Here is a 14,207-nt window from a genome sequence, read left to right on the forward strand (position 1 = left end):
TAGCATCCACATGCTTAGCATTGTTATAGTGAAGCGAGCCCGCTTAAATGTATCCGGTGCAGGTTTACAGGAGCACGAGCTGGGCACAATGTACAGGCACTAAAATGTACTGGGCACAACAAGGACTTATTTGCAATTTTTAACTCTGCAACACTGTGTTTGACACTATGGGTGATTTCCAGAGACTAAATCGTCACTATACCCATAGATGAATTCCCCGTGGGGTGTAATTTCCAAAATTTGGTCAGTTGAGGGGGATTTCTTTTGTTCTGGCCCTTAGGGTCTTTGCAAATGAAGTCTAGAAAAATCTGTGCTCCAAAAATCAAATGGCGTTCCTTCCCTTCTGAGTAGGGATGAGCGGATCCGGACTGCAAAAGTCCGCATCCACGCGGTTTCAATGCTCTCTCGATGCCGGACCCGGGTGCAGAATTCCGGGTGCACGATCCAGATTCGGCCATTGAAGTAAAAATAAACAAAAGAAGAAATAAGTGAAAGTTTCATACTTACTGAGTCTCTGTGTCATGGCGGCACACTGCTTCCGGGTCGCGCATTCACTTCCTGTACTGTCCATCGCAAACACACAGCTTTCCGTGTTTTCCCCGCCCACCGGCTGTCCTCTCGTCTGTTCTTGGTTGAAGGCTGATGCACCACCCAGCCTGTGACAGTCTCTGCTGCAGTCATCGCTCATCGTGGCTCAGTCATAGGCTACACTCACAGCTGGCAGTCTTCTCTATGGCTGCTCGCTCTGAAATGTAGCAGAGCTGGATGTGTCGTCGTGGGACCTCGTGTGGATTACACTGGAGCTGCAGGGTGTTTGGGCTTAATAAAGTGGTGAAGGAGGGGGCATGTTTTGTACTTTATCCCAAATAAAGGATTTTTCTGTGTGTGATTATTTACATTCACTTACAGGTTTGTGTGATGCAGGTATCTGATAGACGCCTGTGTCATCACAAACCTAGCGCTTAGTAGCAGCTGTGTGCTGCTGTTAACCCCTTATTACCCTGATTGCCACCGCACCAGGGCAATCGAGAAAAGCCAGTATCGCACCGGGATTGTCACATCTAATAGATGCGGCAATACTGGGCGACTGCGGGCTGGAATATACCAGCCGGCATTATCATGGCTGGGGATGAAAATTTTGGGGGGACCGCACGTCTTCTTTTTTTTTTTTTAATTATCTATTTAAATAAAAAGAAACGCCGCATGCGTTTTTTCTTAGGCCGCAGTTACACTTGAAAGGGACTCCCGCAAGACTGACACCGCAGCACAGCCACACACTTCTGACAGGAGCGTGCATGTGTTTCTAGGTACATGCACGCTCATGTTCAGACAGTGGCAGGCTGTCCGGGGTGATGTCATCGCAGACCTGCACGAGTCTGACATCACCGGCTGTGTCTGTCTGTGATTGGTTACAGGCTGACGCACCCCCCAGCCTGTGACAGTCATCACTAATCGCGGCTCAGTAATAGGCTACACTGAGAGCTGGCAGTCTGTTAAGATTCAGGGACTGAGGAGGATCAAAAAAATGCGGAAACCCAAAAAGTAACCAGAGTGGCTGGAACCTTAACGGACTGCAGACCTAATCCTGACACACAACTAGAAGTAGCCATGGGACGAGCCTACGATGACCTAGTCATCTTGACACAGCCGGAGAACTAAATATCCTTACAGATAGAAATATAAGAAAAGCTAATCTGCCTCGGAGCAAGCATCAAAGATATAAATAGCCTCCCCACATGTAAAGACTACGGTGATATAAGAAAACACAATACACAGCCAGAAAACAGATTAGCAAAGATGAGGCCCAAACTATCTTTATTAGAAAGGAGTACTGTCTGTAGCCGTAAAAGCCCTAAAAAAATACCAGCACGTCTGATATAAAAAAAAACCTGAGACCAAACGGCCTCTCCCCCCACTAATCAGCACTCTGATGTTACTGGAATCCAAAAACACTAATATAGATGAGGGACTGAATTAATACCAAGCATGACAAAACACAATACATTGCAGAATCATGGAGCTAAGTATACAGACACTCCCAGCAGGGAATGATCTAATTCCACCAGGAACTCCAAACAGGCAAAATAGGAATCAAGCAGTAGTATCAAAGCAGAAAAAACAACAAGAAAGTGAAAACAAAAAGCGGAGGTACAAAGACCACTTATCTGAGAGGAGCTCTGGTAGTGAGCAGGGCTGGATTCAGAATGTTCTTAACACAGAATATTCATTGAGCTTCGGCAAGAAATAGAAGAAAACTACTCAGCTATATATCCCAATCTGAGAGACCTGATTGCCAGCCATTGACAGGTGTGTGGCTTTCATTCCACAAATCAACAGCACCACCAGCAATGACCACAAGAGGGAGCCCCGAACTGGAAAATGTATTCACAACAGCAGTCTTCTCTATGGCTGCTAGCTGTGACATGTAGCAGAGCTTGATATGTCATCGTGGGACCTCGTGTGATTACGCCGGACCTGGAGGGCTGTGTTGGGGGTTAATAAACTGGTGAAGGAGGGTGTGTTTTTGTACTTTATTCCAAATAAAGGATTTTACTGTGTGTGATTATTTACATTCACTTACAGGTTTGTGATGAAGGTATCTCATAGACGCCTGTGCCATCACAAACCTAGGGTTTAGTAGCAGCTGTGCGCTGCTATTAACCTCTTACTGGCACTGCATCAGGCCAACGGGAAGGGCCGGTATCACACTGGGATTGTCAGATCTAACAGATGCGGCAATACCGGGCGGCTGCGGGCTGAGAATATACCAGCCTCCAGCCGGCGTTATCATGGCTGGGGATGAAAATTAGGGTGGACCGCACGTCAGATTTTTTTAAATTATTTATTTAAAAAAAAAGCCAGAGTCACACTTGCGAGGGATACACTGCTTTCTCCGCCCACCGGCCATCCTAGCTCCTGTGATTGGTTGCAGTCAGCTGACACGCTGACACTCAGGATGGGGACGCGTCTAACTGCAACCAATTACACGCGCCAGTGGGTAGGCAAAGTAGTGAATATTGAACTGCCAAACAGTACTGTACAGTTACAAGTGGGGTATTGCAACGTTCAGGAGAAATTGTGTAACACATGCGTTCTATTTTACCTATTCCCTTTGTGAAAATTAAAAATCTGGGGTTAAGACAATATTTTAGTGGTAAAAATAATTTTTTGTTCACCGCCCAATAGTATAAAATTTTGTGACACACCCGTAGTGTCAATATGCTCACTGCACCCTTTGATGAATTCATTGAGGGGTGCAGTTTGTAAAATGGGCCAATTGTGGGGGGTTTCTGCTGTTCTGGGACCTCAAGGACTCTGCCAATGTGACATGGCACCCGCAAACCATTCTAACTAAATCTGCACTTCAATATGAAGTTCCTTTCTGTCACAGCGCAAACTGGGCTAGAGTCCGGCGTGAGCCAAAACACACAATAATAGGGGTTGCACCACAACAAACAAGGGGTACACCGGGGACACATTAGAAGGGAGGGCCCTAGGACTAGTGAGAGAGAAGATGGACACCTCCACATACCTGCCGCTGTACCCTGCACACCTAGCCAGTCCCTACTGAAAGGACCCTACCTGACAACTCCCTGGCTAGGGAGTTGGCAGGTGAAGGATGTACTAAACAACACACCAGGGAAGGAAGACAAATGGGGGACACAACAGACTGCTGCAGTCAGCACCAAAATTGCAGACACCACAGTAACTTCGACAGGGTTTTTAGCAACTCCTTCCACCTCTAGCTCAACATCCAAATGGCAAAGAGAATAACCAGCACCCTCTGCTGGTAGCAGAGGGTATATAAAGGGACTGGGAGTGGTCCAAAACCGGAAACATCTGAGCTGGTAATTAGCCTACTTGCTGGAAAGAAATATTGACATTAACCCCACAACTGCCAAAGGAAAGGAAAACATGTTTGATATTTAGAGTCAAGAATGGTAAATGACTCTCAAGTCCTGAATCTGTCCCTAGTCTCATAATGCAGAGAAATAGCCATGACACTTCCCTACTTCACTTTGTATTGTGCTTCAAAAGTAGTTTTTCACCACATATGGGCTACTGGTGTTCTCAGAAGAAATTGGAAAACAAACTGTATGGTTCATTATCTCCCGTTACCCTAGCGAATTTGAAAAATTTGGCGTTAACGTAACATTTTTGTTAAAAATGTATTTTTTCATTTTCACAGCTCAACTTTCTAAAATTCTGTGACGCCCTCGGGGGTTCTAGGTGCTCATCACCAGCTATCTAGATAAAGTCTTTGAGGGGTCTAGTTTCCAAAATGGGGTCACTTGTGTGGGAGCTCCACTGTTCAGGCACATCAGAGGCTCTACAAATTCGACATGGCATCTGCTTATGATTCCAGCCAATTTTGCTGTCAAATGGCACTCTTTTCCGTCTGAGCTCTACCGTGCGCCCAAACCGTTGATTTCTACCACATATGAGGTATCAGCATACTCAGGAGAAATTGCTAAATAAATTTTATGGTGCATTTCTCCTGATAGCTTTTTTTCACAAAGCTATCTGGTTGAAGTAACAATGTTGTAAAAATGTATTTTTTTTATTTTCACGGCTCAACGTTATAAACTTCTGTGAAGCTCCTAAAGGGTTTAAGGTGCTCACCAAACACCTAAATAAATTCCTTGAGGGGTCTAGATTCCAAGATGGGGTTACTTGTGGGGGAGCTCCACTGTTTAGGCATCTCAGGGGGTCTCTAAATGCGACATGGTGTCCGCTAATGATTCCACCTAATTTTGCTTTCAAAAATTCAATGCTTCCCTTCCAAGCTGTGCCGTGAGCTCAAACAATTGATTTCCTCTACAAATAAGTTATTGGCGTACTCGGGAGAAATTTCATAATAAATTCTATGGTGCATTTTTCCTGATACACTTGTGAAAATGCAAAATATGGGGCTAAAGTAACATTTTTGTGTAAAAAAAAAAAAAAAAAAAAGTAACATTTTCATTTTCTCGTTCCACATTGCTTTGGTTTCTGTGAAGCACCAAAAGGGTTAATAAACGGCTTGCATGTGGTTTTGAACAGTGTGAGGTGTGCAGTTTTTAGAATGGTGTGACTTTTGGGTATTTTCTGTCACCTAGGCCTCTCAAGGTCATTTCAAATGTGATGTGGTCCCTAAAAAAAATGGTCCGGCCCACTGCCAATCAGCTGCTCTTGGTACCAGCAGTGGCAACAGATAGCCGGAGTGCTCAATTTTGCCCCATCCTCTGATAGTGGCCGCGGCCAGGTACTGCACATCTGCTCCTATTCAAATCAATGAGGCGTATGTGCAGTACGCGACATACTTGTGCTCATATGACCGTCCTCTCTCGCCACTGACAGAGGATCCTAAAAGTGTGCAGAGCATGCGTTGAAAGAATTCAGAAGTCTGCAGTTACCTAGAGCAGAGGTTCCCAACTCCAGTCCTCAAGGCACACCAACAGTGCATGTTTTCAGGATTTCCTTAGTATTGCACAGGTGTTGGATTCAGCACCCTTGCAGGTGATTAAATTAACACCCATGCAATGCTAAAGAAATCCTGAAAACATGCACTGTTGGTGTGCCTTGAGGACTGGAGTTTGGAACCTCTGACCTAGAGTGACTACAGACTTTCATCATAATCCTGGACAACCCCTTTAATTATAAAATTAAGCCCCGAAACACAATCCTAAAAACATGTAATATACTCACTGTCAGGATTCAGCTCTGCTTCTGGTTCCAGCAGTCATCACATGGCCTCTCCATTAACATGCAATTTTCATATTTAATAATGTGACAATTCGCTTCTCTTTCTATTTCTCTGTTTTTCATTAAACATTGAGATTTAGGAAGAGCAGCTCGCCTGCACGTGAGTAAGGGTGGCTTTACATGCTGCGATATCCGGCCCGATATCACTAGCATGAGACCCGCCCCCATCGTTTGTGTGCGACGGGCATATCGCTGCCCATCGCGCACCCCCGTCACACATACTTACCTGCCTAGCGACGTCGCTGTGACCGGCGAACCGCCTCCTTTCTAAGGGGACGGTCCGTTCGGCGTCACAGTGACGCCAGTAAGCGGCCGCCCAATGTAAACGGAGGGGCGGAGATGAGCGGGACGTAACATCCCGCCCATCTCCTTCCTTCCGCATTGTGGCCGGAGGCAGGTAAGGAGATGATCCCCGTTCCTGCGGCGTCACACGTAGCGATGTGTGCTGCCGCAGGGACGAGGATCAACTTCGCCCCAGCGACGGCAGCGATAACTGGCAGCAGACCCCCATGTCAACGAGGAGCGATTTTGGACGTTTTTGCAACGATCCAAAATTGCTCCTAGGAGTCACACGCTACGACATCGCTACAGCGGCCGGATGTGCGTCACAAAATCCGTGACCCCAACGAGATCGCTGTAGCGATATCGTAGCGTGTAAAGCCCGCTTTAGTGTGCAAATCATGAGCGGTCACATGATAACTGCCCAAACCGCGAGGGGGGGGGGGGGGGGGCAAACTGAATTCTTGCCCCGGGTGCCAGAAAGCCTAGATACACCTCTGGCTTATGGGACATTAGAAATACAGTAGAGCATGGTTAGTCATCATTGGGGACAGAGAAACATCTATGCTCCAGGTAGAGACAATGTTCAGCAGAATCCTTGAGTTGCTCCAACAAAAATCTTTCTTCTTCCACTACATATAAAGTTGGGATTGATTAATGTAAAAGCCATGGCAAAGACAAATTCAAAAGGGTTTCAGTACATTTCACTATACGTGCTACAGAAAATCTATATACATTTTTTAAATCCGGACAAAAAGATATTTCAAAAAAGTACAAAGTCACCTGCGAGGATTACAAAAAATATTTTTGTAGACCTTTGTAATCTGAATGTAGCTTACCGAGGGTGGTTGAGGGGGGTCACAGGAGGCCAGGGGAATACTGCGGTGGCTGGGCTGGTGCTATGGCAGCTGTGCAGATGCTGTAGCGGCTCTGTGAGGTCTGCTGCGGCTGTGCAGGGTCTGCGGCGGCTGGTGCTGGTGCGACTGTGCTGGGTCTGCGGCAGCTGGTGCTGGGGCTGTCGCAACTGGGCTTGCGCTGCGGGGCAGGCAGTGAGGACTTCAAATATTGGCGCCCAGAGTCGGTGTGTGCACATATGGAGCTCTCGGCTCAAGATCTCATCTGCACATGCACCGCCTCCAGCCCATTGATCTTCCAGCAGCAGACTTAAGGAAAATGGCCCCCAGAGGTGGCTCTTGTGCAGATGAGATCTCACCTTGCCATTGAGCAGAGACCTCAATCTGCGCTGACTCAGGGCGCCATTTCTTTGAAGATCTCACCCCTGCAGCCGCCACAGCCCGAGCCCCAGAACAAGCTGTCTCAACACCAGCACAGCAGACAGCTTCTGGGACACCCACCGCCCCTGCCTCCTGTGACCCTGCTCCACCACCGCTACTGCCCCTTACGGTAAGACACCACCGGATTATAAGATAGACCCCCCTTTTTTTTCCTCACCCTTTTTTGCTCTGAGTTTGGGGTGCGTCTTACAATCTGGTGCGTCTTATAAACCGAACAATACGGTACATATAAAAGGTTGCGTGAGGTAAATGCAGAGATAATGATACAGGCAAAATATAAGCAAAAATGCAGAATGGCCCGAGAAAATTGTATCCATTTATACGTGGCCCAAAGGCTAAATAGAACAACACTATTAAGGAGATTCAACAGGGTATTGAGTAGTACAGTAAATGAACATGCAATTTGGATACAATACATTAAGTTGGCATACAATTTAATAAATTCTTGTATAATGCCAGGAGAGCATAGGGGACTGAGTGACGTCTTGAGGAAATAATGTTATAAATATAAGAAAATACCAAGAGAAGAAAAGTGAAAGTAAAATAAAATAAAACTGGAAATAGGATAACAAAGAAAATAGGAATTACTACTTACCGGTAATGATGTTTCCAGGAGCCAACATGACAGCACGGTAGGAGTTGCTCCTTTGACCTTTACAGGGACAGGAAAACGCAAGAGGTTAAAAGCCCCTCCCCATCCCCCTTTCCTCAGTGATTTTTTTAAGTACCACACCAGGATGGGAGATAACACCATTTTATTAATGCAGAACGTACAACAACACGGTACATAATCAGACGGGAGGGAAATAAGAGTGCTGTCATGTTGGCTCCTGGAAACATCATTACCGGTAAGCAGTAATTCCTATTTTCCAGGACGCCACATGACAGCACGGTAGGAGAATGCCAAAGTAATCCCTATGAGGGTCGGACCACAGCCTGTAGAACCTTCCTACCGAACAATGTTTGTTGATCAGTGAGAAGATCTAGTTGATAGTGCTTACAAAACGTGTGGGGACCCGACCACGTCGCTGTACGGCAAATTTGTTCTAGGGAAACCCCCGCCCTTTCCGCCCATGAAGTAGACAGAGCTCTGGTAGAGTGAGCCCTAAGGTGAGTGGGGGGGGTCGCGACCCGCGGACTGGTAAGTAGCTGAAACAGTAGACCTAACCCACCGAGACAGAGTTGTCTTAGACACCGTCTTTCCTCGGTTTGTCCCCGCAAATTGCACAAAAAGGGTTGAATCTATACGCCAGCTCCGGGTAGCTTCCAAACAAGCCAGTACCGCTCTTCTGACATCCAGAGAGCGAACGGATTCATCTGGGCGGGTGGAAGAGTCGGAACAGAACGCCGGCAAGACCACTTCTTGTTCTAGATTAGTCACGGACAACACCTTCGGCCGGAACGTTGGATCAAGCTTCAAAATGATTCTGTCGGGCAGGATCTGGAGATATGGAGGACGAATGGATAAAGCTTGCAGTTCATCAATTCTCTTTGCGGTGGTAATGGCCACCAAAAAAGCCGTTTTAAATGATAATTGCTGAATGGAGACATCCTCCAGAGGCTCGAACGGAACCTCGCATAGTCCATTAAGAACTAGACCCAGATCCCATGGAGGAACTGTGGATCGAATAGTAGGCCGCAATCTCTGAAGGCCTTTGACAAAACGGACAATCCAAGGATGGGAAGCAAGGGAAGTATCGAAGAACACACTGAGCGCCGAGATCTGGACTTTAATTGTACTGGGTTTCAGGCCCTGGCGGAAACCTTCTTGAAGAAAATCAAGGATCCGAGGAATATCCGGACGGGCACTGTCCCTTGGTTCCTCACCTAGGAAGGCACAAAACCGAGTCCAGATCTGCCGATAAATCGTCTGGGTAACCGGCTTCCTACTGGCTTGCAGGGTAGTAATAACTGCTGCGGATAAGCCCTTATTCTTCAAGAATCGCCCCTCAGGATCCAAGCCGACAGATGAAGATTGCGAAGATTCTGGTGGAACACCGGACCCTGGCTGAGTAGATCCTCCCGTAGGGGAAGGAGAATGGGCTCGTCCACCGCCATGTTGTTCAGGAGCGAGAACCAGCTCCTTCTTGGCCAAAATGGAACAATGAGGATGACTGTGGCCCTGTCCTGCCGGATCTTCTGAAGGACTCTGGAAATCAATGGAAGAGGGGGGAAGGCATATGCCAGTTCCATGACCCAAGGTTGAGACATCGCATCCACTGCTGCTGGTCGGTCATTGGGATTGAGACAGAAGAAGTTCTTGCACTTCGAGTTGTTCCTGGACGCGAACAGGTCCCAATGAGGCGTCCCCCACCGGGCAATTAGTGACTGGAACACTGCGTTGTTGAGACACCAACCTGCGGGGTCGATCCGGTGTCTGCTGAGATAATCCACCAGACAATTGTCTGACCCCTTCAGATGGACAGCCGAAATGGACAGAACAGAGGTCTCGGCCCAGCGGAAGATGAGGTGCGCCAAAGCTTGCAACTGGTGATGTCTCGGGCCGCCCTGGTGTCTGAGGAACGCCACCGTTGTTACATTGTCCGAGAGGATACGGACATGTTGACGTAGGAACAGGTGCTGTTTGCTGCTGAGGGCCCGCCAGACTGCGTTCAACTCCCTGTAGTTGGAAGAGTAGGCCATCAACCGGTTTGGCCATGTCCCCTGGAAAGAAACCTTGCCCACGTGTGCCCCCCAACCTGTTTGGCTGGCGTCGGTAATGAGCGTAACTGATGGCGAGTAGTCCCAATGAACTCCCACCGATAAATGCTCCTTGTTTGTCCACCATTGCAGAATGTCTCGGAGCCGCACTGGAAGGACGATCTTGGGGTTCAAGGTGGTTCGGCTGGTCAGCGAGCAGTGGCGACCCACTGGTTTGGAAAGGATCAGTTGCTGAAGCGGTCTTGAATGGAACTGGCTCCACCGGACACATGGGATACAGGACGTCATCAGACCTAACACCCTCATAGCCTCCCGGATAGTGCACTTCTCTTGACTTCGGAAGGCCCGTATCCTGCGTTGGAGTAATCTTACCTTCAGGGCCGGTAAGAATGACATTCTGGCGTCCGAGCCCAGAAGTATGCCTAGGAAGATCTTTCTGGATTCCGCCAGTAAATTTGATTTGTGAATGCTCACCATCCACCCCAGACTCTGGAGTTGGAATAGAGTGAGCTCCACCTGGTGGGACAATTCTCTTGGGTTGGCTGCAATGAGGAGGAGATCGTCTAGGTATGGAACGATGGTGACACCCAGTGTTCTTAGGTGGGCCACCACCTCTGCCATAACTTTTGTGAAGGTTCGGGGAGCGGATGACAGGCCAAAAGGAAGACACCGGAACTGGTAGTGATAGATTACGCCCTGTTTTTCCAAAGCAAATCTCAGGAATTTTTGACAGGCGGGGTGTATAGCTATGTGATAATATGCGCTTGACAGGTCCCACTCCGAATGCTGACTGATGAGTGGGATGGCCGATCTGATGGATTCCATACGGAATTTTTTGTAGCGAACAAACCGATTCAGGGGCTTGAGATTGATAATCGTGCGAACATCTCCCGACGGTTTTAGGACGGTAAAGAGACTGGAGTAGTGGCCCCTGAAGCGTTCCCGACGAGGAACCGGACGTATTGCTCTGGTACGTAACAGATTTTGGACCTCGGACCAGAGATGGCAGGACGAGTCTGGGGAGCGAAATTGTGTGAGAAGAAATCTATCAGGAGACCTCCTGATACCACTTGGAGAACCCAAGGATTGGACGTGATACGTTCCCACGCTGCTTGAAACTCCACCAGACGTCCGCCCACCTTGGCGTCAGGACCGATTTTGGTTTTTTCTAGTGTCAAAGGAGGGATTCCTCTCTTTTCCTCCTTTTATAATAACTCCATCTACCCGTTTTACCCCTACTTTTGTAGTCAGGATTCCTAAAGGAACGAAACTGACGGGTAGGAGGTCCCCGACGAGACCTTTCCTCGGGGAATCCCCCTTTCTTATCAGACGCTTTTTCTAGGATATCGTCAAGAGCGGGACCAAAAACTCTCACACCTGAAAATGGGATAGCACACAATTTGTTTTTAGAGGCACAATCCCCTGACCACGTTTTTAACCATATGGCCCTGCGGGCAGAATTAGTCAATGCTTCATTTCTAGCAGAAAATCTAATTGATTCCGCTGAAGCATCTGCCATAAATCCTGTGGCAAGTTTCAGGAGGGATATAGAATCCTGAACAGTCTCCCTGGGAGCCCTATCCACAAACAGGGATTCTAGGTCATCTAACCACCTGGACATGGACCTGGCCACTGACGTAGCCGCAATGTTAGTCTTGATAGTGGTGGCTGCAGCTTCCCATTCCCTTTTCAGAAGGCCGTCTGCCTTTCTGTCCATTGGGTCTTTCAACCCGGATGAGTCCTCAAATGGGATAGCAGTCTTTCTAGCTACCTTAGCCACCGGGACATCGATTTTAGGTACATCGTCCCAATCCTTAATATCATCCGGTTCAAATGGGAGGCGAGCCCGAAATTCCCTGGGAATTACTAACTTTTTCTCAGACTCCTGCCATTCCTCCATTATCATTGCTCTGACATGGGGATTGACAGGGAACACTCGATGGCGTTGAGACCTGAGTCCACCGAACATTTCGTCCTGGACAGACCTCGGCTTCTCCTGCTCCTCCACCATCATTGTCTTTCTGACAGCTCGAAGCAGTTCATCCATATCACAGGAGGAAAAGAGATACCGACGGCCCTCCTCAGGTGCCGGACCTGCCGTCTCCTCTTCTAACTGAGAATCAGAGTCATAAGAAATCTCTCCCTCTTCTGAAGAGATCCCCATGTCCTGTCGCTGTCGTTTGTGAGGCGTGTCTCGACATTCCTGGTGGGATGATGTACTGGCAATGACCGACTGCACTTCCTCTCGGATCATAGCTCTCATGTCCGTCAGCAGGGAATTTTGTTCACTGGAGATCAATTCAGCTATACAAGGGTCACATAACTGTTTTGTACAGGACTCTGACAGATGTGAATGGCAGACTGCACATTTTTTTGTCCTGACAGATTTCCTCTGAGCTTTCTTAGGAATAGTGCCAGTGCGCGTTGTGGAAGAATCCTAAAATGAAGGGGTAGACTGAATCAGGGACTACCCTTATTATCCCTGGTCCGAACCCAGGTACACCTGCACTTACGTGACCCTGGGACTCTGCAGGGGCTCCAGCATCTGACCGGTCATCCTCATCCATGACAAGCGACATACAGAGAATACTGAGTCATCCCCCGGTTTTATTACCTGTTTGGGCGACGTCAGAGTCCATTCCCGCCTTCAGTGCTCCGTCCCGGATCACCTACTGCCTCCCAGGCCATCGCCATATTCCGTCCCGGCAATGCGGCGATCTCCGCACGGCGCATGCGTCAGCGTGCGTGTCATGCTGGAACGCATGGTCTGCGCAGACCCGGAAGTGCCCCATGGCCGGCAGTAGACAGTGGGCCGCCGAGAGCCCTCACCTGAGGGAAGCGGCTTGTTGCCGGGAGATCTCGCTCCACCAGCCGGCTGAGGGACCTCTGCAGTAGAAGTGTCGGCCAGGGGCTGCTTGACCGGCAGGAAGGAGAGAGCAAGCCCCCCCGATCCGCCTGGACCCCGTACCTCCGACGGTAAGACTTGCATCCGTCCTGTACAGGGACAGGAAAAACACTGAGGAAAGGGGGATGGGGAGGGGCTTTTAACCTCTTGCGTTTTCCTGTCCCTGTAAAGGTCAAAGGAGCAACTCCTACCGTGCTGTCATGTGGCGTCCTGGAAAACACAATCAAATGAAGAATTGAAGAGATTTTTAATATGGAAACTTTTTCCAAATATGAAAGTTTTTTTAAAAGAATCGGTTTGAGGAAAAGTAATTATTAGAAAGCTTTTACAATTCAGTTGGCTGAAAAACCCCTGATGAACCATAAAGCAATAGTGCAAAATGTTTTATCTGAATATATTGGAGGAACTCACGGTTGGCTATGAAGTTGGATTCAAGAAAATCAAGTGAGTGTATTTTCGGTGTGTCCTTGTCCACCACATCCGCATATTACATAAATAAATAGGTTGAAAAAGACCTAGGTCCATCTAGTTCACTCTTCCTCCACCAATTATACATTGTGTCATTAAGTCATTTATAACCAACAATGTTGTTTACTGAGGAAATCATCCAGCCCTTTTTTAAAAGCTGTTATAGTATCTGCCATTACTACCTCTTGTGGTCGCATTCCACAGTCTGACTGCTCTAACTGTAAAGAACCCTTTCCTATTTAGCTGTCGGAATCGCTTTTCTTCCACTCACAGTGAGTGCCCCCTGGTCCTTAGTATTGTCTTTGGAAGGAATAAATCATGCATATCTAAAAGGACCATATGGGTTTAATTTGATTTCTTTTCACACAATGTTCCTCTCATCGTCACTGCTTCCATCTGAATTAAACACCTGTTAAGGGGTAAAACAGGAGAAGTGCGGCCGAGTGTCTTCTCTTACATGACCCCGTCCATACTCAGCGCTGCTTTCTCTTACCTGAAAAGGGAAATATTAAAAGAGAAAAGAATAAACCCGCGCTGACGACCCCAGAATATTGACTGACCGCACCGGAAATAATGCTAGGATGTGACACCCCGGGAAGGGTCCGCATGTGTGGAGGGGCTCAGGAGCGAAGTTCTCCACACTCGTCTAAACGGAGCTGCCGGATTTTAAAAACAAGAAAAAAAACTCAAAAATGGCTCAAAATTACTCAAAGATAAAGATAGCAATATTAAAAACAAACAACAACAAAAAAACAGCGCTCATCATATGACCAAAAAAAAGATACAGTTTTTAGAGTATGATGATGAAAAAGTAAAAAAAAGTAATTCCAGGTCATGAGGGGGTAAAATACCAC

The 14,207-nt window shown here is 47.6% G+C and overlaps 1 protein-coding gene across 1 annotated transcript in view; it reads left to right on the forward strand.

Moving 5' to 3' along the window:
* LOC142312565 (uncharacterized) overlaps positions 1 to 14,207 on the forward strand; it is a 72,067-nt gene that overhangs the window by 43,709 nt on the left and 14,151 nt on the right. The window lies entirely within an intron of this gene.

This window comes from Anomaloglossus baeobatrachus, chromosome 5 (assembly GCF_048569485.1).
Source record: "Anomaloglossus baeobatrachus isolate aAnoBae1 chromosome 5, aAnoBae1.hap1, whole genome shotgun sequence".
Lineage (NCBI taxonomy): Eukaryota > Metazoa > Chordata > Amphibia > Anura > Aromobatidae > Anomaloglossus > Anomaloglossus baeobatrachus.